Source organism: Scyliorhinus canicula, chromosome 9 (genome assembly GCF_902713615.1).
Source record: "Scyliorhinus canicula chromosome 9, sScyCan1.1, whole genome shotgun sequence".
Classification (NCBI taxonomy): Eukaryota; Metazoa; Chordata; class Chondrichthyes; order Carcharhiniformes; family Scyliorhinidae; genus Scyliorhinus; species Scyliorhinus canicula.
In genome coordinates, this window is record NC_052154.1 from 179,272,530 (window position 1) to 179,297,284 (window position 24,755).

Genomic DNA, 24,755 nt, shown 5'->3' on the forward strand with positions numbered 1-24,755 from the left:
GCCCTCTGAAGGGCCCACTTCCCAGCCCAATCTCTGTAACCCCAACTAACCTGCACAGCTTTGGACACAAAGAGACAATTTATGCTGGCCAATCCAACTAACCTGCACATCTTTTGACTGTGGGAAGAAACCGGAGCACCCGCAAGAAACCCACGCAGACACGGAGAGAATGTGCAGACTCCGCACAGACAGCCATCCAAGGCTGTAATTGAACCAGTAGTGCTAATTGCTGTACCCTCCTTGTGGTGTACGTGTATCCTGTGTGCTGTTAAGGAGCAGATAATAATACCTATTAGATGCCTATTTCCTGAGTAGTGTCACAGAACATTATTTGTCACCCAAATTCTATTAATATCTCATTATTGGAGATTCACAAAAGGAGCATAGGTTAAGCGGCACGGGAGCACAGTCATTAGCACTGTTGCTTCACAGCTCCAGGATCCCAGGTTCGATTCCCGGCTTGGGTCAATGTCTATGCGGAGTCTGCACGTTCTCCCCATGTTTACGTGGGTTTCCTCCGGGAGCTCCGGTTTCCTACAATTCCCAAAAGACGTGCTTCTTAGGTGAATTGGACATTGTGAATTTTCCCTCAGTGTACCCGAACAGGCGCGGGAATGTGGCGACAAGAGGCTTTTCACAGGAACTTCATTGCAGTGTTAATGTTGTCATGCACGAGTACCTTTAAGAAATGTACCTTTAAAAATGGGTGTTCATCAGTGATGTCAGAGTGTGGGTGGAGCTGGGCTGTCTGTCAGCTTTTTACTTTTGTTTTAGGCTGTTTGCTGCAGGGTGTGTATTAGTTTCGTCTTCAGAGCTGGATAGCTGCAGTCACAGCCAAAAGGTGTATGAATCTCTCTCTGTAATCTAAAGACCGTAAATCGATCCTGGTGATTCAAAACTAATAACAGCAGTGACTTTAACCTGATGTGCTTCTGGTAAAAGGTGTTTTAAGTTGTATGGATGTTAAAAGGAAAGCTTAAAGGATTACTTAGTGTTGTAGTCTTTGGGAGTTGTATTTGCATTAATGGTTGCTAAGATGTTCACTGTATGTTTCAAAAAGGTTACCTTGAGTTCGTAGAATAAACATTGTTTTGCTTGAAAAAATACTTTTCCATTTCTGCTGTACCACACCTTTAGAGTGGGCCGTGTACTCCCCATACCCCAATCTATTAAATGTTGTGGGTCAGGTGAAATCCATGATACACTTTGGGGTTCTCTAAACCCTGGCCCATAACAATGTAAGCCTACTGATGGCAATGATAAAGAATATATTATTATAATTCAGGAACTGCTTTTTTTACTTGAATTTTCTGATCGTAGGGTCATGGAATTTATGCAACAATGTGGTTATTTCAAAAGTATTATTACAGACTCCAAAAGGTGTTTATTAGCAAGGATGATCACTTATTATCCAATTACACAGATAGAATTGAATACACTTGAAGAGCTTATTACGTCTCATTTTACCAGGAACAAGCTGTTTTATATTTAGTTCTATTAGAATTAGTAATATATGCACGGTTGTACAACCCCTGTTTCTACCTATCAAACTGAGCACACATGTTTTTAGCACGTAAAACCCAGTGTACGTTTAGCCATGTCGTTAGATTGAAATCAGTAGCCACACAAGATGTATTTCGATGTGCACTTGCGATCCCAGGGTGTACAAGATTATGGGCCAAGTGCTGGAAAATGGGATTAGAATAGTTTGGTGCTTGTTTTCGACCGGCGCTGACTCGATGGGCCGAAGGGCCTTTTCTGTCCAGTATGACTCTGTGGCTCTATGGGAACTTATGATGAACCTTTATAAAATGCTGGTTATGAGCTCAGCTGGAGTAATGTATCCAATTCTGGCCACTGTGTTTTCAGACGTGGAAAGAGGAACCACAGAACATAATCTAGTATTCTTCCGAATTTCCAACAACGCGGTCAATTTTTGTACAATCTGTGAATTTCTTAACTATGCCACTCCATTTAAGTCATTGGCCGATAACATGAACTAGCAAGAGACCCAGCACTGATCTCTGGGGCAAGTCCATCCAACCGCAAAGACGCATGTTGACCTTTCCTTCTTTATGCCATTGAATCAGTTTTTGATCCAACGTCCTACTTGCCCGTGAAACCCACGAGCATTTAATTATCAAGCTGTCAGCCATGTGAAGCCTCGTCAAATGTCTTGCTAGTATCCATGGTGACGACATCGAAAGCGCTACCCTCATCGACCCCCCTTATTACTGCCTCAAAAAATTCAATCAATTTATTCAGGCATGACCTTTCCTTAAGAAATCGATTCAGCTGGTTCTTGATTAATCTATGTCTTTCAATATAATAATTCGTATAATTCTTGTAGAAGCCTTTCCACTAATTTGCCCACCACCGAGTTAAGAGTGGTCTGGAATGACTTGGGATATCATTTCCCACCTCAGTAAACAATGGAACATTGTTAGCAGTCCTCCCGTACACTATATGGAAAATCATGGTCAGAGCCTCTGCTATTTATTTCCTTGTTTCCCTTAGCAACGTGGGATATATTTCATCCTGGCTTGGTCATTCATCCACTTTCAAGAGTGCTGAACACCTTTGTATTCCCACCATCACTATGTTTACTACATTGAATATTTCACACTGCTCCTTTTCCTCAGCCAGAATTTGTCTTGGTCTTTCACCTTTGTGAAAATAGAATCAAAACATCTAACACCTCCATACACATTTCCTCTTTGCTTTCAAATCAGCACTACCCTCAGTTATCCTTTTGTCATGTTCTATTTTTTAATGTCTTTGGGTTTTCCTTGATTTGACTTGCTATTATTGCTTTACTAATTTCCTTTTAAATTTTTCACCCTTCACTGTCCCGAATTCTCTCAGTTTTCTGCAGCATTGAGATTGTGGCATCTGACGTAAGTTTTGCCTTGTTCTACTCTGTCTGTTCTTTGACTGTAGATTTGGGGATTGCACCCTTTTCTTTGTTGTATGCTCCTCATTTAATGTCTCCCACTGTTCCAACATTGATTTCTCTTCAAGTAGCTGTTTGAAGCCCAGTTTTGCCAAATCACATCTCTAGTTCCAAATCCAGGTTATTTACAATACTGCAAAATATCTCAGAACTTAAGTTATTTTCTATAACACACATAGCCTGAGCTCAAAATCCAAGTTTGTTTCTCTCCAGAAGCTTCTCTGTTTCAATTATGATGTGGAGATGCCGGCGTTGGACTGGGGTGAGCACAGTAAGAAGTCTTACAACACCAGGTTAAAGTCCAACAGGTTTGTTTCAAACACGAGCTTTCGGAGCACCTGAAGAAGGAGCCGTGCTCCGAAAGCTCGTGTTTGAAACAAACCTGTTGGACTTTAACCTGGTGTTGTAAGACTTCTTACTGTTTCAATTAGGTCTCTAGTTTCACTTCCCATGCTTAAGCAATCAATATCAGCTATCAGACTAACATAATCAAACACAGATCAATCATAACATTGAGTACAACAGTCGCTGCCTCAATTATCTCCAGTTATAAAGCATTCCATGCTCTCATAAATTTCTTCACCTCCCTCCTCATTCTATTCATGATAATATTAAATTTGTCGTCCCTCAGGACCGATTCCACTGTTGTGATATGGTTGTGCATGTACATTTCAAGATGGATATTTTATACTGCTGTCAATCATTCCATACCTCGACAGCATATGATGTGTTACTCCCATGACCAGTAGTCAGTTGGCAAAGAGCAGCGGTCGATGTCAGATATATGCCTCACAACTTCCCAGTCAATTTTCTGTGCTTGGTCTTATCTTCAAATTAAAGACTCTGTATTATCCTTTCACCAATACTTGTAGATGATTGGTAGTTTTGAGTTGAAGAAAAGAAGAACATGTCACATGGTGACAGATTGGCTGCATAGTTTTTGAAGATTTGACTCAGCAAAATACAGGCCTCATTCTATTCACATCCAGCCGAAGGGCTGGTGTGAAAATGAAACGACTATCAAAACTCACCATGTAAAAGGATTATGTTGCTTTGTGAGAATTCTACACACTGTGCCTCCATTCTGGAATCGCACCTTGCTCCAATGAGCAGGCATCGGGTCCCAGTGAGGCTGTTCGAATTTGTAAGATCTAAGAAGAGAATTATAGAACACCTACATTGCAGAAAGAGGCCATTCAGCCCATCACGTCTTCACCGACTGTCTGAAAGAACACCCACCGAGGCCCATACCCACGTTCCATCACCATCAACCCACCTCACCTTTAGACACTAAGGGGCAAACCATCTAATCTTTGCACCATGGGGCAAAACCGGAGCACCTGGATGAAACCTCTGCAGAAAGTGCAGACTCTGCACAGTCACCCGAGGTCAGAAGCGAACCAGGGTCCCTGGCACTGTGCTGACCACTGTGTCACCGCACCGTCCCTTGAACAGCAAAAGTATATATGCTGCGAAGTTCAAGCAGGAACAGAAAATAAACAGCAGGTGGTCTCACTTTAAGTAAAACTCACAGACATCAGGCTTCCATTACTACTGCTTCAGAGCAAGTAAACATGATACGGACTGGGTCGGGAAGAATAATTTATCTAGCAACAGCTCCAAACAGCCACAAGCGGAGCTAACCCCTGAGGCTCCCTGACCATCTGGCACTGCCAGTCCTGGATGTCTGCTGCCAGCTTGACCAAGGTCTCAATGCTCACGGCGATGGAACAGAGGGAGGGGGCAACCTCTTACTGTGCCTGGCTCAGGTCAGCCAGCACCCCGGGCAACGCTGCCGACACCCTCAAACATGACCCGCTGTGACTGGGTCATACTCTGGAGCACCGCTGAAATGTCCAGGTGGTCCTGGCACATGGCAGCCTGTCTCAGAGCAGCCCTGTCTTGTACCTAGGCCACTGCCCAAAAAGTGCGTCCCAGGCCTTGAACATCCTGACCCATAGCCGATACCTTCGCCCTCAAGGCCTCCACCGTGGACACCACTCGTGCGGTGTTGGTCTGGGTGGCATGCAGCGCCTGTGTGGTGCACACTAGATAGTGTCCCAAGAGCCTCTTCACTAAAGTGCCGAACTGAGGTGAGTGTCTCTGGGATGGTGGAGGGTGTTGGAGACGGCTGTGTCGGGAAGTCAGTGTCCTCCCCAGGCTGGTGCTTCAGGGTGTTTCGTGCTGCGGTTCGAGGGCCCTCTTTCTTGATGCTCTCCGATTAGGGTTGGGGTCGGGTTGGAGGACACCAGAAGTGCCCAACTCATCTCCAGGTGATCCTGCAAGACAGAAGACATGACACATGATTGGATTATGGGTTGGGGTGGTGGGAGGTAGAGATGGGGACTGTGGGGGTGGTGTGGGGTGATGGTGGTGATGGAGGGGGTTGTGGGTGTGTGTTGGGGTGGTGTGGGTCTGTTGGGGTTGGTGACACACATGCTGTGGGGCACCGCAACTCAGCGGTGTCTCACTTGCTCACGCGATGCCTCTGTCAGGGCCCACCAACCAGGTGCACTGCTTTCTACTCTGCTGTGCTGAGTGGACGCAGGTCCGGTGGTCCCTCTCACGTCTTTTCCTTTTCCCAGTGGATGCGATACACCAGCCCCTGAGGGAGGGGAGACATAAAGTGCCCAATATAAAGCAGTCAGATGCTTGCAGCACAGTGATGGGTAGCTCCTGGCCTTGGTAACCAGGAAAGCTGGCCATGCCTTCCGGAATGGGTGCTGGAAGGGGAGCGCTCACACCACCGGCGGGTAGGGTCTAGTTGTCCTCCGGGTGGGGGGCAGGGTTACCGTTGTGTGTGGGGTGGGGGTTGGTGCCGGGGCACAGTGCTGCCTACTCATCCTGGCCACCCTGAGGAAGTTGCGCAGTTTTTGCGCCGCTGTTGGCCAGGCCTGGCTGTGGGGCCCGCGGCGCTCACAGCCACCTGCACCCAGGCCCGGTGTACGGCGGTGGGTTGCAGCCCCCTTTCCACCCCGGGGTACAGGGTGGCCTGCCTCTCATCCACAGCGTCCAGCAATGTCTTGAGCTCTCCGTCCTCAAACTGGGCTCCGTGCTGCTATCTCATTGGCTGGGATGAGTGTGTGTGGGGAGCAGGCTGCTAATATGTGGCTGCAGCTTGTCAGCCTCTCAAGTGTCAATCCCGACCCCGGCGAATCGGACACCGTTTTTCATTGGAATCGCTCGTGTTCCACATGGCACATCAACGGTTGTTGAATTGGTCTGGATGCAGCTCCAAGTTTGCTCTTGTAGAAGTCCACTGATTCTGCCCCAGTGTCAGCACTTAGTCTCTGAAACGGAGACCCTGCCCAAAGGGTCCGATTGAGTTTAAGGCAACAAAGTTAGCCAAGAGAATAAGCAAACTCGTAATAGCATCTATCCCAAGGGAAGGTTTCCAAATAGGCCTCTTGGACCAACCCCAAGATTACACTATGGAAATACTACTACAGTGCAAAGTTATACTAATGGGTAGACAGAGTCTACAAGACTATGTGCAATTCACACACCACTGACACAATAGTCAACAAAGACGAGCTTAGTAAGCAATATGGACGGTGCAGCCTCATTCAGGCATCCAGGAAATGATTGGATCAGGATGCAGATGCTAAATTACCCACTCCTTCTCCGAGCTCTTATGTTTTAAGAACAAACTATTCTGTCTAATTCCACCTTCCAGCTCTTTGTCTGCAGCCCTGAAGGTAACAGCACCTCAAGCACAAATCTGGTGTTCTTGATTAATACGGGGATCTGGGGATACATGGAGAAGGCAGGAGAATGGGGATGAGGAACATATCAGCCATAGTTGAATGATGGAGCAGACCTGATGGACTGAATGGCCTAATTCTGCTCAAATGTCTTATGGTCTCATGGGGCGGTTTATAATGCTGCATGCAACAGTGGCATAGTAGTTAGCCCTGCTGCTTCACAGCGCCAGGGACCTGGGTTCAATTCCGGCCTTGGGTGTCTGTCTGTGTGGAGGTTGCACTTTCTACCCGTGTCTGCATGGGTTTCCTCCGGATTCTCCGGTTTCCTCCCACTGTCCAAAGATGTGCAGGTTAGGCGTATTGGCTAAGCTAATTTGCCCCACAAATGCCCAAGGATGGTTAGGTTAGATGGGAATATAGGATTACGGGGTGGGGGAGAGGGCATAGATAGGGTGCTCTTTCAGAGGGTCAGTGCGGACTCGAAGGGCCGAATGGCTTCCTTCTGCATTGTAGGAATTCTATGATTCGATGACTCTTCTATGTGGCACCAGAGGACTACTTGAAGTGGCAATGGAGAAATAAACAACCAGAACAAGTGGTTCCACATGATGAAAAGCCAAAAACAAAAGCCAGTCCATGAATACAAAAGAGGGGCCAACATTCAGCTCAGCAAACATCAAAGAATTTACTGATGCAGCGGTGTCAACAGAAGCCTGTGCTACCGTCCAGATTATATGCCAACACACAAAGGGGTCAGCATAACGAATGTGCAAGATGGGATACCAGTGCAAGTGCAAACATCCTTCCACTTCATACACTGACACACACTTAGCCACAGACGTTGCAACTGATGACTCAACCAGTGACTGCCAAACTCACTACATACAATGGCTCAGAGATTTCATCCCTGGGATCTATTGCACTCAGTGTCGCTACAAAAACCCACCCTGGTCACTCCAGCTATTTTGTGTTGTGAACACCACAGGTTCAGCGATGGGCAAGGACCTGTTCTTGGTCACCATCCATGGTATCGTCAAGGTGATGGCCATTCGAAACCCTGTGCCTACACTGGGAGATGATCACATAACTCGGCAACGTCGATCGTCAGCCAACAGACTGTACAACACCATTTGAACTGATTATGTGTATCCATTCCATACATGTAAACTTTGTAGAACCAATGTGGGATTACGAGTCAGCAGACAAGTGCGGACAACACTCTCCAGTCATCACTTGTTGACACTCCCGTGGGTCTGTGATGCACTTCTCGAAAAACAGAGGAAGATGAAAGATGCCTATGATTGACGTGAGCTGAACATTAGACAGAAAGTTTGAGTACAACACCCAACTAATGGCAGAAATCATCAGAAAATGCCCAGAACCAAGACTGTACCAAGTACCACCCCAAATGGTATGGCAGTCCAATGAAACAGATGCCAAATAAGGACCATATCAATCAGAGATACCGAGCAGTCATATTGCAAACAGCACACAGTCTGATATGCAAGACAAACAAAGCAAACTGAACCAGCATTCTAAAAACATACAGCAGCCCCCAGCAAAAATCACCATGATGAAATCTGGACAGACAAGGAAACCACCAATATATTTCAGAGACGTATAAATTTATTGTCCTGTGTTAAGGTACATTCAGATGCAATGCTATTTTCTCTTGTATTCATGTAAAAAGTTTTGATTATTTCAAGATAAACCTTGCTAAGAAAAAAGGGGGCACGTTGTGATATGATGTGCATGTAGCTTTGAAGTGGTATATCTCAAAGTTCGGTCAGTCATTACATACCTTTGCATGATATGATGTGTTAGTCAAATGACTTGTAGGTAGTTGGTAAACAGCAGTGGCCAAGGCCGGACATGTGCCTCCCAACCTCCCAGTTAACTTCATCTGTATGTTATCTTATCTTCAAATATAGCCCACATTATTGTTTCACCAAACCTTGGGTATGACTGGTACGTTTGCAACCAAAGAAAAGAACGTAGCATCCATGACCAGAGGGAATAGAAGGGTGTGATTAAAGCATGAGACGTTGATGTTGGCCGTTGCTATTCTGAATACGGACATAGAAATGTATAATATCAAAAGCTGAAAAGAGAACGTGAGCTGCGGGATTCTCTGTCAGCGGGATCCTCCACTTCGCCAGCAGTGTACCCAGGCCCGCGGGTTTCCCGACGGCATGGGGGTGGGAACACCCCATCGGCCGGCTGCAGGAACAGAGAATCCGGCTGCCAGCGGGGACGCATCGCGCCCTAAATGGGGCCTGGTGGGACGGAGAATACCGCCTGAGGTGTTTCGGGCACAAAGCGCGTGCAGCCAGTTTAAATCATTCATGTAAATGTAACTTGAATGTTGGACTCATAAAGCTGCTACCGAAAGCAATGAGCTTCTTCATGCCAGGAATAAGCAAGCAAATGTGCTTTGGGATATTAATTCTGTTGCCGTGCTTCTTGGAAGAAACACCGACATGAACAATGGAGATAGAATGATGGTGGGCAGCAATTAGGACCGTCTTTATTTTGTTACTCGCTATATTTTGTGAGCTGCAGTTGTTTTAGTTTAATACATGCCTATGATATCAACAGATACTGGGAGCCTGATTTCTACAAGGTAATAAGGGCCAAACAGTAGGATTGATACTTTGATTTCTGGCCCACTGCAACTCTCTGAGGGGGTTATCTCTGAGTATCCAAAGTGCATGGCCCAGGAATCTCTGCCCCCGTTTTCTGCAGGAAATATGATGTGGGCAGAGAATCCAATGTGAGTCACAAACAGCTTACATGCTGGCAGGATTTCCTGTTCCCTTTGCTCCGCCCATAATATAATGATGTTCCCAGGTAGAAAAGACAAGGAACCATACCGCCATTCATTGGGATATCATTGGCTGGCTTCCCTGCTGTTTCAACCTCCCAACTTAGGGTTCCCCCTCCACCCCCCTAGATGCGGCACTGCAGCTGTTTACAAATGGTCTGGACCAATGGGGACCTGGTGAAGAGAACCTCCGGCGGTGCATGGGCAAGCACAGCCTCCGGCAGGACACGGGAACTGTCAGGGGGTACAGCCAAGGAGGGAGGGCTTCAGATCGGGAGCTCCATGAGGAGGGGGGCTTCCCCCCTGTTATGGGAGGGTGGCGGGGTTGTTCCCTGGGGTAGATCCATGCATGCGTGGAAGATCCTTATTTAAAGTCTTTATTAGAAGATTGGGGTGGCCTTTGTGAAGGGCCCTCCGAGCTCTGGATGGCCGAGGTTGATGGTGGGGCAGGCTCTGATGTGGTGGAACCCTCCTTCAGGATTGCTTTCTTTTTAACTGAGTTTCAAAACGTCGAGCGGGAAAACACGTCAACGGAGTCGGCAGGCTACACACTGCTTTACTCGCCTCAGTTGACAACTCAGTTGAAAAAAATGAGAAAATCGCAGCCATGAAGTCTCCCGCCTTTCCATGCAAATTGCGGTCCAACTATCAGAGACAGCCCCCAAATTGCAAATTTTACGGGGGACACATGCAGAGTGCAGCATTTAAGCTCCGTCCATTTGTGCTGTTTATCCAGAAACAGACAGAAAAACCTGGACCACAAAAATACCATCGCCCCCCTACCAGCCTGCCCTCATCATCCTTGGTGTTATTTTCCCTCTCCTCATAGGACCTAGGTGGAAGATCTCAGTTGGATGATATTCGCATCAACCAGCGATCAGTCTGCTGCACTGGCACTGCCATTTGGCATCAGCACTTCACAGCTCCAAATAAAATGGCCGGCACGGTAGCACAGTGGTTAGCACTGTTGTTTCACAGCGCCAGGGTCCCAGGTTCAGTTCCCGCTTGAGTCACTGTCTGCGTGGAGTTTACACATTCTCCCCCTGATTGCATGAGTTTCCTCCGGGTGCCCCGGTTTCCTCCCACAAGTCCCGAAAGACCTGCTTATTAAGTAATTTGGATATCCTGAATTCTCCCTCTGTGCATCTGAACAGGCGCCGGAATGTGGCGACTAGGGACTTTTCACAGTAACTTCATTGCAATGTTAATGTAAGCCTACTTGTGACAATAAAGATTATTATAAATGGCATTCGGGCCTCGGTATCGTAGCTGCCTCTTCACTGCTCATCTAAGCCTATTGACTCGTACGGTTTGCTGGCCAGACACCTGAAAGTCCAAGTTGCCTTTCACCCCACCCACACAATCAATACTGCAGAATGATATGATGCTCACTGAAGGAACATGACAGATTATTACCTCAAACTCACAGAGGAACCATCTGCCTCCCGTACTGATATACAACAGCTGACAAAGATCAGGAAAGTAAGCTGGTGACGAGGGGCTTTTCACAGTAGCGTCTTTGCAGTGTTAATGTAAGCCTACTTGTGACAATAAAGATCATTATTATTATGCAATGCCATTACAGCTCTTCCCCCTCTCTAAGCAGTGCTTTATAAATTTACTCTTCATTTCACAGGTGATTCTTTGATTGACAAGGCACAATAAACATACCACCTAACGTGAAACTTCGATGAGATGAAATATGGGCTTGAATCGTTTATTCTTTTAACACTGACTTGTATATCAGATTGATTTCCTGAAGCTCTGCTGCAAGCTGCTGCTGAAGATAAAAACCTGATTTCGCCCTCCCCAACCCTACATTTCTGCTATAAAACATTTACTTTTTATTGATTCAGTTTTACCCTGCAGCCTGGATTGCTACCAGAACAACGTTTTTGTTAATACCTTAGATGAGTAGAATCTAGTAAAGACAGATTCTATGTTGTGTATCTATCATCAGGGACTCCAGCTTCTGGGGTTTACAAACATGACCTTGGATTGTACTGAATCTTCAGTCCCAACAAGAACATCCAATTGAAATAATAAATGCACACTTGCTCACACAAACGTTTAACAAATGAACCCCACCTGATCGTGCCTGGGTACCTCAATTGGATGAGGGCCACCGTGCGGGAAGTTAGAAATGAATGGCTACTGCTGGGTGTTAGGAGTGTTGAGCTTGGGGCAGCACGGTGGTGCAGTGCTGTCTCACGGTTGCCGAGGTCCCAGGTTCGATCCCGGCTCTGCGTCACTGTCCGTGTGGAGTTTGCATGGGTTTTGCCCCCACAATCCAAAAGATATGCAGGGTAGGTGGATTGGCCACGCTAAAATTGCTCCTTAATTGGAAAAAAATGAATTGGGTGCTCTAAATTTTTTTTTTTTTTAAATAGTGTTGAGCTGCTTTTGGGGTGATCACCACCTTACTTGTGAGGAGCTGGATTAAGAATACACGTATGCTCCAGCTTTGACTTAATTTCGTAAACAGTGAAATTTCTGGGTAGAAGATCAAAACACATGAATGAGCGCGGGAAAAAAAAATCAGTCAACGTGTCAAGTGTACCTGTCACTAAGCACTCCATTTGCATTCTTACTCTTTTGTTCTGGAAGTACGAGAAATCTGAGGCCAGAAGTGCTGGAAACAGATTGAAGGTTAGACAACATTTGTGGAAAGATTAATGCACAAGTGGTCATAGCGAAGAAGACATGAATGAACTTGCAGAATGGGCATATCGTTGACAAATACATGTCAATATGTGAGATGTCTTACATTTGGGTAAAAAAATTTAAGGTGGTGAAATACGACTTGGAAATTAAGAACCTAAATGAGGTAGAGGAGCAAAAGGGAATACAAACACAACACATTGAAAGTACTCAGGCTAACAAGGGCATTATGAAAATCCAAACCAAATCATTGAGCTTTTGCTAAAGGGATGGATTTGAGAAGTAGAGAAGTTATGTTACACTTGTATTTAACCTTGGTTGGAGCTCACTTGTATTTTTGTACAGTTCTATTCACTTGACAGGGTGCAATAGGATTTACAGAAATTATACTAGAACTACGAGTTAATACATAGCCGTAAATAATGAACAGGCTGGGTCTCTAATGTTGAATTTTCTTTGTAAGTCACAGTCTCACATTGACTCAAAATATTCATGTCTGATCAAAAATTACATCCAGATGTTTTTTCTCTCCCATCTTTGTGAAAAGACTTCTGAACAACATGGGCATATGTTTGTGGTTTCCTGTAACAGTAATCATGACCTTATGTTTAGCTTCATTAACATCCATCTGCCACTTTCTAGCCAGCCTGCTTAATTTGTACAAACAGTTTTAATTGTCTTCTCAATATTTGTTATCTGGCTACATAGAATGATCAGTAAATTTCACATTCTCGAGAAGGCTCTCTTATTTCAGGAATTTCAGAATATCTAACAGAAAAACACATCATTCGGAGTTTTAAACTAAAATCCCAAAGCTGATAGATTTGGTCGGCAAGATTCGATAGCCCCCAAAAGCAGTTGCAAGACTCACAATGAGCGATTACCCTGATGCCTGCTCAATTAAATGACATACTGGGGTATGGCTGCATATCGCAACAGTTCACCCAAGTTCAGCAAGGCTAGAACCTCTTAACACCAATTGCCACTGCTCAAATTGCTTTGACGTGAGGTATATTCCAACTTCGAACAGATGTTCAAAGTGGCTTCAGAAGAACCTTTGACCGCCACTTAGAGTGAAAATACTGTTTCAGGGCACAGGGAGGCTTCTAAGGTTCTCTGTCATAGTATGGGAGTCCTTGGTGCATGTGATGGACAGTAAAGATGTCTATGAACATGGGACCAGGCGTCCCTCCAGACGGACACTGCAAAGGTAGTGAACCAGATAGTCGTCACTGCCAATTTCAGCAATCTAGCCTTGAGAACCTGGGTACAGTTCAGTATGAAGTGATCCACGTCAGTGAATTCATGATCAAATGCAATATCCTCACACATGAACAATTATTCTCACACGTGCTGAATTCAAGAAAACTCTTCACACATCAAGCAACAATTAACCATGACTTGTAGTCACATTCATAGCTTCAGCTCACAGTCACATCATTAGCACTGCTATGAGCCTAACACCAACATGTACCTCAGCGCCTATACTTCCTCAGGAAACTAAGGAAATTTGGAATGTCCACATTAACTCTCAGCAACTTTTGCAGATGCACCATAGAAAGCATCCTATTTGGCTGCATCACAGCCTGGGTATGGCAACTGCTCGGCCCAAGACCGCAAGAAACTTCAGAGATTCGTGAATACAGCCCAGTCCATCACACTGCCTCCCATCCATTGACTTCATCTACACCTCCCGCTGCCTGGGAAAGTGGGCAGCATAATCAAAGACCCCTCCCACCCAGCTTACTCACTCTTCCAACTTCTTCCATCGGGCAGGAGATACAAAAGTCTGAGAACACGCACAAACAGATTAAAAAACAGCTTCTTTCCCGCTGTTAGGAGACTCCTAAATGACCCTCGTATGGACTGAACTGATTAACAGTACACCCCTGTATGCTTCACCTGATGCCGGTGTTTATGTAGTTACATTGCGTATCTTGTGTTGCCCTATTACGTACTTTCTTTTAATTTTATTTTCATTTCCTGTACTGAATGATCTGTTTGAGCTGCTCACAGAAAAATACTTTTCACTGTACCTCGGTACACGTGACAATAAACCAATCCAATCCAATCACTGTTTAAATACACTGCCAGCTATCGATCATGACAACCACATCATCTGAACATATTTCAACAGACTGACACCTTTTGTTCTCTCTTGCAGGACAAGGTGATGTGCAGCTAGCAGGATCACTGATCGTGGTGGAGGCATGGTGGAAATCCTTTATACCCATGGAGGCGACAGGGTTCAGCATAATTGGAGTGGCCATTGTTGAGGCTGCAGCCAGTAGAAAGACTAAAGACACTGAAGATGACGGTACACACACACCTACTTTGCTCTCTCACATCTCACCTCCCTTTCAGGCCACAATCTCTTCTAATTCACAAACTGCACGTGGTTTACGGATGTATGTTTCACTTTCCATCCCGAACCTCATCACAACCCTACCCTTGTGGCCTTCTCTTTTCTTCTTTCAATTGTACAAGAACCACAACCTGATCAAGCATAATCTTCCAATCCTCATTAGATACAGGAGTGGTGCCAGAGAATATCCCTTGTTAATAAAAGGGATGTAACGATAAACCCAGATACTAGAGGTCACTCAGTTTAAACTTGGTGGTGGGCAAACATAAAACTAGGAACAGGAGTGGACCATTCAGCCCTTCAAACCTGCTCCGCCATTCAGTATGATTATGGCTGATCCTCCATCTCAATGTCATATTCCTGCTTTCTCTGCATAATCTTTGGTCCCATTAAAATCTAAAAAATGTCTATCTCTTTCTTAAATACATTCAGTAACTTGGCCTCTACATCCTGTTGTAACTAATTCCATAGGTTTACCTCACATTGAATGAAGACTTTTTCCTCATCTCAGTCCCAAATGAGTCCTAAATTATCCTGAGACTGTGCTCCCTGGCTCTCGATCTCCCCATCCAGGGAAACGATCCTCCCTGCATCTGGTCTGTCCAACCCTGTTAGTTTTATACATTTTAATCAGATCTTCTCTCATCCTTCTGAACTCTTGCGAATACAGGCTCAGTCAAACCAATCCCCTCCTCATCGGACAGGACCACCAACCCTGGTCTAGTGAACCTTCACTGCACTCCCTCCATAGAAACTGTGTCCTTTCCTGGGTAGTGTTAGGACAGCAAAGGTAGTTTTAAAGGATTTAAGTCTGTATTGGTAAACATTAGAAATACGGTGTAATTTTAAGTGTATTTAGTTTAATGTTTCTGTGCCTGGATGGGTAAATCCTATAGTTAGATTCATGCTGGACAAAGATGTCTGTATGTGTTGGGGTTGGTTAAGTTCCAACTGTGTTTCTTTTGTGCTCAGAGAGGGCTATGGTGTGAGAAATAAATAAATGCACGTGGCTGCTACTTTGCAATCGGTGGTCCTTGTGAGGTCAAAAGGTTTAAAGTTTTAGTTTAGGTAATTTGAGCGAAGTTGGAGACAGGGAGAGAGCATCTCTCAACTCTGCCAGACAGGACGGGAGTTGCAAAGAGGCAAGCTTTCGAATGTACAAGTTACGGTCCAGATAACTAGGTAATTGGGACCGAAAGGGTGTCGAACATTGTTGGAGTTCAGTGAACAGAAATCAAGGTATTGTACAGATGAATTCAAGGAAGAGTTATCAAAATGTTCTGAGCTAAAGAAACAATTGCAGTAACTAGATTTAAAGTGGGACAGCAGTCTTCAGAAGTAGATGTCATTGAGAAGTTTGATGTCATTTTAATACCATCTGGGAACCAAAGTTAAAAATAATTTTGAGTTTTCACAGAAGTCAAAACAAAGAAATCCTAAATGGGGTTGGTGTCAAAACCTGGACTGGATTTACTGTTAAATGTGGAGCGGAAACTTTGTTTAAAAGTGTAATTTGCAAAATCTGGCTGGATTTCGGAATGCAAACCACCAAGGGAAAGAATTATTATGAGAGAAGAATTTAAAGTGTGTTTTCGGGAGTGGAGCTTGGAAACACTCATGTGGCAATCATCTGGGGTATTTTTAAGCAGAAAACCACAGACACACAGTCCTGAATCCTACAGCTATGTCCTATCACCTGCATCAGCTTTGGAATAACCTTGTCCAGAGGCTCGGAATCTGAGTGGGACTCAACTGTGCCGTGGGATCCAGCAGACCTCTGATTGCTGACTCCCGTGGATTCCTGCCTCCACCTGATGTGCGTATGCAACTGTGTTGCATCACCATATTGTGCCCTAGACGCCTTTCCACTATTGTCGCCCACCAATGTTTGTGTCTCTGCGCTGGTGGAAGGCGCGGGTGACAGATGTGATGCCTCATCGGTGGTCTCCGCAGAGCACTCCTCCGAGGTAGTCTCTTGGCTGGCAAAGGGTTACAACCCGAGATGGCCCGGCCTCATCAGATGGAGATTCTGCACTGGATATTTCCCTCCTGTTCATCGCTGGGAAAACACTGACACACATTTTACTGAATTGCTTCATTCCTGTGGCTGACAAACATTGTGGCTTTAGACTTTTCAGAACAAAACTCTGACATGCCCTTTTGTTACGAGACAAATCCAAGAAAAATAATGAGAACAACACAAGGAATTCTCCATTCCATTCATCATCCAGGACAAAGCATTTGACTCAATGAATCCTGCAACTGCGTCATGGTGACATGATTCCAAATGTCTTGAGTGGAAGATCTGAAACAGATGCCTTCAGAGTCCGGGCTGGAGTCTGATAGCCCCAATACTATTTGCAATCAACCCAACAGTGAGTATTCACTTCATCAAAGACCAACTGTCCTTTGGTGTCAGTACCAAATACCGTCTAGGTGGAAAGCTTATTAATCTCAGTTGCTTGCTTCTGTTCCAAAACTAGACTGACCATCATAGGCATACACGGTTTACAGTTTGTGGATGACTAAAGGGAAATTGCCCACAGTGCACAAGATTTGTAAGTCACACTTGTTCTCTTCTATTCTGCATACAGGAGACTTGGCCGGTCCTTGAATGTTGCTCAAATAAAATTCGGGCATCAACCTAAACCTTGGTCAACCAAATATCCCACCTCCCATATGTGTTGAAGCAGAGACCCTGGAATACAATCAGCACTTCACCAAACTTGGCAGCCACTTCAAAGGGCCACCATTGATGGGGAGATCCAAAATAGAAGCATTCCCACATAACATCAAACAAATAATGTACAGTGCAAGTTGCCACATGCAATCCTTTTAAAATCCTTTGAGAAATCAGGAACTGAAATAACCTAGCTCAATATCTCTCATATAATCTGGTGTGTTTTCAATCGAAGTACCCATTATGTTCACATGATTTAGTAGAGTTCAGTGCAGCCCATGAATTACATAGCACACTCAAGTAAACTGGCAGACACAATTTTTAAAAAAATCAATGTTACAAAACCACTTACGTTTGCTGTGAGCACTCCCAACAACTAACAACAACTGATTGCTGACGGCTGTAGAAAACCGCAGAAGAGATCTACATAATGGTGATAAATCACAGAGGGACACAAAAATTAATTCTAACCTCTGATATTGTTACTACATAGTTGTGTGATAAACTCTACAAAAGCTGACTAAGAACATTGGGGAATGTTGTTAATGCGATCACTAGGAACCCTTCTATGTGATCAGTGTTGTGGGAAAGTGTAAAGTACTGGAAACTACTCTGCCAGGACCAAACCGAGTAAGAATATACATCATGTTCTGATTAGTTTCGACAGACAATTTGAGATATTTTCATCAATGGCTCAGCGCTGTAGGGCCAAATCACTTCTTCCTAGTCCTCCTGTGATTTAAGAGATAGTACATGTGGACCCCTTTCCCAAAAGGTCCATTATAACATGGGTTTTTTGAGATTCAGTCCAAACCAAGAAAAAAATAACTAGACAATTAAGCCTGTCCCATTCAGTCATACTGGAGTGTGATCACCTACACCCTTTCCTTCATTCCACCACCCCACTCCCCCCACCCCGCCCCAGACTGACCCCCAACCCGTTTCCCCCTCATCCCAGCCTCTCATTGCTATTCAAACCTCGGAGAGAGAAAACAAAAAAAACAGAGAAAATACATGTTACAAATTCCTCGCTGACTCCAAAGGACAAGCACACAAGTTCCAAGAGACGTGGATTCATTGGCACATTACCCAATAGTCCATCTACCTTTCCTATGCTGTTATGTTATTTGGAACACTTCACTAATTGCAGCGTATCTGCACTCACTTAATGACCAATCAACTTGTCCCCAAATTAGTGACACACTGTGAAAAAATAAATATCTTTACGTCTAACTACATCTGGGGAACTCGACAATTTTGATCTCCCTATTTGAAAAAGGGCATTCTGTTACAGGAGGAGATAACGAGATGGTTACTTGGTTGATCCCAGAATGACATACAAGGAAGCAGTCCATGTTCATGTGCAGCAAGATCTGGGCACCAGCCCGGCTTGGGCTAATAAATAGTGTGCAACATTTGCACGACATAAGTGTCAGGCAATAGTCATCTCCAACAAGAGAAGGTTTAACAACCCCCTATTGAAAGTCAATGGTATTATAATTGCCAAATGTTGCATCATCAACAGCTCCAGGGATCACAGGTTAAACAGACATTTTCTTTTTTTTTAATTTTAGAGTGCCCAATTATATATTTTTTCCAATTAAGGGGCAATTTAGCATGGCCAATCCACCTACCCTGCACAGCACTTTTGATTTTGGAGGGTGAGACCATGCATACACAGGGAGAATGTGCAAACTCCACACAGACAGTGATCCGGGGTTGGGATCGAACCCGGGTCCTTGGCGCCGTGAGCCAGCAGTGCTAACCATGGCGCCACTGTGCCACCCATCCAGACATTTAATTGGACCAGCCACACAATTGCCGTGTCTGCAAAAGTAGGTTGAATGTGTGGCAAGTAACTCATCGCCTGACTCCTCATCATCTACAAGGCACTAGTCAGGAGTGTGATGGAACATACTCCACTTACCTGGCAGAGTGCAGCTCCAACACTCAAGAAACTCAACAACATCCAGCAAAATACAACAGAAAAATACTGCTGGAAAATTGAAGTACGAATAGAAAGTCCTGGAAATACTCAACAAAACAATCTGTGGAAAAAAGAACAGAGTTGATGAGAACAATTCAGCTGACTCCAGCAGGGTGTTTCACGGTGCGTGTAGCCCCGAGAAACACGTTACTATCCAACAGCACTCAACCCCCCCCCCCCCCCCCCACCCCCACACCCATTAGGTCTCCCATGCTCTTTTGACACCCGCCTCATCCCCCACCCCTATTCACCTGCCCACGACCTGGAGAAGCTCCCAGGGCCAGAGCCCTGCATTATGGGCCAGGGTTTAGAGAACACCAAAGTATATCATGGAGTTCACCTGACCCACAACTTTTAATAGATTTTGATTATGGGAGCACAAGGGCCCACTCTGCAGGTATAATGCAACAGAGAACTAAAAAGTATTTTTAAACAGAAACAATGTTTATTCTATGAATCCAGTTAACATTTTTATAAACACGCAGTAAACAGTTTATCAACTACCAACACAAATAATCCCCACATATACAATACTCTATAGATAACCCTTAATAACTTTCCTAACAACATCCATACGTCAAAAAAACCCTTTTTAACAAAGACAGGAGGTTTGCATTCCTTACAGAAACAGGTATTACTTTGAAATCATCAAATGATCTGGAGACATTCTTTAGATTGCAGACAGACACCAGTATACATCTGCTTGGTTTGAATGCGGCTCTCCAACTGAAACAAAACTAAAACATAGAGCCAAAAAGAACTTCCAACTCAAAACAAAAGTAAAAATCAGAATCACATTCCAGCTCCACCCACACAATAACATCACTGCAGCCATTTGATAAAACATACGTTTCTTAAAGGGTCTCTCACAGAATCTTGGCAGTGCTAACCTGGCAGCTGGGCACCTTGGCACTACTAGTCTGGCACCCTGGAGGTTCCATCCAGGAACCCTGGCAGTGCCAAGGTGCCCAAGTGACAGGGGGAGGACATGGGTGACACCTTGCCCTATCTCCAACCACCCGGGGGTCTCCAATGACCTGGGAGCCCCTTCCAGGCGGTGTTACACCCGGTCCATGTTTGTGTGGACCACTAAAAAATGGCATCCAAACAAAGTCTCCCAGGTTGAGTCCCGGGTGCCATGTAAATCAGGCATCTGAGTAAATCCAGAACCCGGGTATTTAAATGAGCAAGTATTCACATTTAAATATTCAGACCTGAATCTCGCACAGTGAGGGCGAAGCCAGAACATGGGAAAGCAGGGGGGGTGAGGGGTGGTGGGGGGTGGCAGTGAGCTGGGTGATTCACGATCGGCCCAACGCAGAGCCCAATTTGGGGCTTGTGCACAATTCACCCATTGTGCCCGTATCTGCTCCGGATGCAACAGGGTCACTGAATCGCACCAAATGTTTCTAGTCAAACAAAACCTTTCTTCAAAGTTGCTGACAGGACAAAGTGCCTACTTGATTAGCACTCCATTTATTTAGTCCCTTAAATACCTCTCCTCTGCACTACTGCTGAACCATTGCTACAGCGCCTACCGTCTGCAAGGTTCACTGTAGCAATTTGACAAGGTTCCTTGGACAAAACCTGTCACTTCTGCCTCCCATAAGGACAAGGGCATCAGATGCATATGATCAGCACCACCAGAAAATTCCCCTCCAAGTCACTGACCATCCCGACTTGGAAATATATCTTTGTTCCTTCATTGTCATGACATCAAAAACCTGGAACTCCCTTCCAAACAGAACTGTGGGTGTGCATGCACAAGGCAGGTCACCACCACCTTCTCAAGGACACTTAGAGATAGGGCAATAAAAGTCAGACTTACCAACGTTTTCACATCCCAGGAAAGAATAACGAAAAATGAACATTAACTAAGTGTGTTAGGAGACCAGACCAGACCCCAACATTTGTTCAGATACAGGACGAAAGCCTAAACAATTTTTTTAAATTTGTAAAAATCGGAGGAAAGAATACTTCGCCCCAGGAGTGATGACACTCACCAATAGGTATATTTATGTTAAAACAAATCTTTAATTTAAACACAGAATTAACCATGTTAACACCAAAGAAATAGCTTAACAATTATTAGTTGAACCTTTCTGAAACGCAAGGAAAAACTTGAACTCACCATCTATGCCTGCTACTAACTCCAATTAAGCAACTCAATACAGTTCAAATGCCACTTTTAAATAAAGTTCACCAAGCAAGTTCACTTGCTTAGCTGTGTAGAGACTTTTGGATAATGTTCCTTTCAAAAGCAGATCAGGTACACCTCTGTTCAACCTAACAGCATTTGGCAAAATTGCTGTTCAACTTAAAATCCTAAATAAGACTGCAAAACTACTGACATACCTGGCTCCTCCCATTAATTACATAATCTGTAACGCAATAGGTTCCATGATCTGCTGAGCTAGGACTAAACCCATGAATCATTTCCACTCCAGGAAATCTCCAGCAATCAAAGAAGAATTCCATTAGCCCTTCATCTGTAACCAAGTAAGTGTTTAAAATGAATAATGACCTCAATCTTTTCTGACTTTGTAATTACAGCTTTAACAGACACACAGTCTGGGTACTTTGACATATATTCTTTAATAATATTACTGCAACAAATATATGCCTTAACATAGGCTTTTAATAATATTACTGCAACAAATGTAAAATATAATATATAATAATTTCTGCATTCATCACAAGTGGTATAATAAAAGCAAAAAATGCTGCAAAATTTCAGCCGGTCTGGCAACATCTGTGGAGAGAGAATATCAAAGAAAAATGGGAAATACAGGATAGGATGATAATTAGATGGAAAAAAAATACAGACATTCAGAATGAAAGAAGAAATCTGAATGAGTATCAAGAAGGAACGAGACAGCTTCCTCTCAATAGGTTGGAGGAAAGTACCAAATTAATGTTGTGGTTCGGTGGACTAGATCGACAAAAGGTCTTCTTCTGCCTGAAACACAAGTTTGCTTTTTCGTAGTGATTTTGTATGTATTCAAGGAACACTATTGGCTGGTCACGTGATATGCAGTGACATCAGGGAAGTGTTTCGCAAGCTACTGGTGAAGTTCACCACCTTTCCCCAGAGATAAAACATCTCTTAATGAACCCAGCACTATGTTTTTACCAACTTAGAACGTGACACCTCAACTTTCTATTCTCTTTGTGGCAACAATGAATATATAACAACGAGGATCAGGTTATCCACGCTATTTGTGTTTTTTTTAAGTCCATGAATCAAAGTTCCAACCTATTATGAGAGTGCTTTCAGCCTCTGGTATTGGAGCAGATTAATGTAGGGGAAAGTACATGCGAACGGAAATCATCCTTCTAACCTGTGGTTTTGTAACTGAGAATAGCTTGGGAGGTTACTGTGAATGAATGTCTACTCGCTGGCTGTCTCAGCAGGGGTGAAATAATTATTACAACAGTAAGCATCCAAGTACAGTATTGACATTTGAGTTTGTGATAGGTGAGTTGAATAATTATTTTTAAGTTGTCTTTTTATCACATAATATAGGAAGCAATATTACAGTAAGTCTAGGTATGAACTGCATGATTTTTTAAAATAGTTGGGTCATTTTTCCAATATTTCTTCATAATCCAGGTGTTTTCCCTTGTCCTGGTAGGTTAAATGCTGCAGCGTGACCAACAATTTCTTTCTGTGGCTAAGGAGAGGCCTACCCATTCCCCCAAATAATAATAATAGCTTATTGTCACAAGTAGGCTTCAATGAAGTTACTGTGAAAAGCCCCGAGTCGCCACATTCCATTGCCTGTTCGGGGAGGCCGGTGCGGGAATTGAACCCACGCTGCTGGCATGGTTCTGCATTACATGCCAGCTATTTAGCCCACTGTGCTTAACCAGCCCCAAGTTAGATATATTGAAGATTACAGAGTCAAGTGGATTAGAACTTTGACCTGTCAATTAGAATAATTTGCTTTCATGCCAAGAAGAATGTTTAGTTTCGCTTTTACAAATTCAGTTGCCTTCTGCAAACTGGGTGATCTTTGGAAAAAACTGACTTGAAAGCAAATGCATTGATCGTTCAAATTCTCACAATTTTTCTCCAGCAGTACACTTAAAAAGAGTACAATCAAGTCAGTACAAATGCGGCCTTTAAGCAGATTTGATGAATGTCTAAACACCTGCTTAACTGGGGCGATTGCTTGCAGTGTAATTATGCTTGTTCTGTTAGGCAATGCTAATAGTGTGGTCTTGCGACTATTACTTTATGCAACCGTGTAGAAAATGTTTGGTAGCAGGGTCACTGGATAAAATAGCGGCCATTAATAAGGTGGCACGTCTCTTACAGACAAACCTATTGTCCAGGCCATCCTAGTTTGAAAATAAGGGGGAACTAAAGATCCCTTTGAAGGATGCACACTGCGGACGCATTTCGATTTCCATCTATCAACACGTTCAAATTCTGTCCAGTGGAAAAAAACAAGGTCTATTTTCTTTAAACTGCAGTTAAAGGCCACAAGAGAGACTAACTCCATCAGTTTGAAACATGCTTCCAGTCGGCATTAAGTCCGTGATACAAAACTGCCCTTAATCCAACATTAATGTGGCGGCCGCTTTTTTGAGAAGCCCCAGGGTAGACATTGAGGAGAGTAGTATTACTCGAGTGCTTAAGGAAAAGTAGTACAAGGGCAATGTAAAAAGATGTTCAGTGACCATTGTTATTTATGGCAAGCGAGAGTCAACTGTCACGAGATTCATACTTTCAATGATTAACTATTGCGGCTAAGAGTGACAATAAAAAAAATGAAGCAAAGCAGGAATTAGTATTTGCTTGCGAGCGGTCCAAATATATGTCAAATATAGTGCAGGAATCAAATGAGATGAAGAGCTGAAAATGTGCAATTAATTACTGATGCTCAATGAGATTGAATTGGGTGATCTGAACTCTTTATTAGATGGTAGAAAGATGGAGCACAGAAAGAGGTCAGTCAGTCTATTGTGCATCAACTGGCTCTTTGACAAAGCCGTCAAGTTAATCCTATTTCCCTTTGCAACCCCCCCCTGTATTTTATTTGCATCAAATATTTAAAAATTAGCTTTTGAATGTTCCTCTTCAATCCGTTTCTGCTGTCGTTTCAGGAAGTGCATCTCAGATCACAATAACATGCGCCAAGAGTCACCTCATATCATTTCTGATTCTTTTTCCAAACAATATCTATACCTGTATTCTTTGGTCACTGAAACAGTTGATACTGATAAAAGCATGAGAAAGAGCGAGACCGAAGATCTGAATTTTAATCCCAAGACTGTGGTCATGATTTACTGGGTCACAGTCATTCCCATGCTCCAATTGCTTCGTGACTTGAACAACGTACAGCAGGTACCACAAATCACTGGAGAAGTACCACCAGCGGTGCCTTCGCGAGATCCTCCAAATTCGGCAGCAAGAAAGGTGGTCGAAGCGCAGCATTCTCTCCCAGGCCAATATGCCCAGCATCAAGGTGCTGATCACTCAAACCAGCTCTGGGGACCAGTCATATCATTTATATTCCTGACCCCAGCCTCCTGAAGCAACCCTGATGAGCCCCCACTTGGTTATGAGAATAAT